The 1,502-nt window shown below is 40.7% G+C and overlaps 1 non-coding gene across 1 annotated transcript; it reads left to right on the top strand.

The window, feature by feature from the left end:
- The first annotated feature begins 1,009 nt into the window (after positions 1-1,009).
- On the top strand, positions 1,010-1,113 carry LOC127741366 (small nucleolar RNA R71). Its single transcript, XR_008002318.1, has one exon. It is a non-coding gene; the product is annotated as a small nucleolar RNA R71 (small nucleolar RNA).
- Positions 1,114-1,502: the final 389 nt, after the last annotated feature.

Here is a 1,502-nt window from a genome sequence, read left to right as displayed (position 1 = left end):
CTTCATGATAGCTCCTAGATATTGAGCAACTTGCTCTCCAATCACATCTTCATCCTCTTATGAGGAAGAATAGTCTTCAGAGCTCATGAATGGCAGAAGGAGATTTAGTGGAATCTCTATGGTCTCTATATGAGCCTCAGATTCCTTTAGGTCCTCAATGGGGAGCTCCTTCTTGTTTGAGAGACGTCCCAGGAGGTCTTTCTCACTAGGATTTTTGTCCTTCTCCTCCCTTGTGCATTCGGCCATATTGATTACTTCAATGGCCTTGCAATCTCCTTTTGGATTCTCTTCTGTATTGATTGGGAGAATACTGGGAGGAGTTTCAATGACTTTCTTACTCAGCTGGCCCACTTGTGCCTCCAGATTTATAATGGAGGACATTGTTTCACTCATGAAACTTAAAGTGGCTTTTGACAGATCAGAGACTAAGTTTGCTAAATTAGAGGGGCTCTGTTCAGAATTTTCTATCTGTTATTGAGAAGATGATGGAAAAGGCTTGTTATTACTGAGCCTATTTCTTCCACCATTGTTAAAGCCTTGTTGAGGCTTTTGTTCATCCTTCCATGAGAAATTTGGATGATTTCTCCATGATGAGTTATAGGTGTTTCCATAAGGTTCACCCATGTAATTAACCTCTGCCATTGCAGGGTTCTCAGGATCATAAGCTTCTTCAGAAGCTGCCTCTTTAGTACTGTTGGATGCATTTTGCCATCCATTCAGACTTTGAGATATCATGTTGACTTGCTGAGTCAACACTTTGTTCTGAGCCAATATGGCATTCAGAGTATCAATTTCAAGAACTCCCTTCCTCTGAGGTGTCCCACTATTCACAGAATTCCTCTCAGAAGTGTACATGAATTGGTTATTTGCAACCATGTCAATAAGTTCTTGAGCCTCTTCAGGCGTTTTCTTTAGGTGAATCGATCCACCTGCAGAATGGTCCAATGACATCTTGGAAAATTTAGATAGACCATAATAGAATATATCTAATATGGTCCATTCTGAAAACATGTCAGAAGGACACTTTTTAGTCATCTTCTTGTATCTTTCCCAAGCTTCATAGAGGGATTCACCATCTTTTTGCTTGAAGGTCTGAACATCCACTCTAAGCTTGCTCAGCTTTTGAGGAGGAAATAATTTATCCAAGAAGGCCGTACCAGCTTATCCCAGGAGTCCAGGCTATCTTTAGGTTGTGAGTCCAACCATGTTCTAGCTCTGTCTCTTACAGCAAAAGGGAAAAGCATGAGCCTGTAGACTTCAGGATCTACTCCATTCGTCTTAACAGTCTCACAAATCTGCAAGAACTCAGTTAAAAACTGGTAAGGATCTTCAGAAGGAAGTCCATAAAACTTGCAGTTCTGTTGCATTAAAGCAACTAGTTGAGGCTTAAGCTCAAAATTGTTGGCTCCAATGGCAAGAATGGAGATGCTTCTTCCATCAAATTTGGATGTTGGTTTTGTGAAGTCACCAAGCATTCTCCTTGCATTATTGTTGTTGGGTTT

The sequence above is a fragment of the Arachis duranensis genome, chromosome 8, assembly GCF_000817695.3.
Source record: "Arachis duranensis cultivar V14167 chromosome 8, aradu.V14167.gnm2.J7QH, whole genome shotgun sequence".
NCBI classification, from domain to species: domain Eukaryota; kingdom Viridiplantae; phylum Streptophyta; class Magnoliopsida; order Fabales; family Fabaceae; genus Arachis; species Arachis duranensis.
Note: the sequence above shows the minus strand (reverse complement) of the source record. Positions and strands in the feature narration are given on the sequence as shown.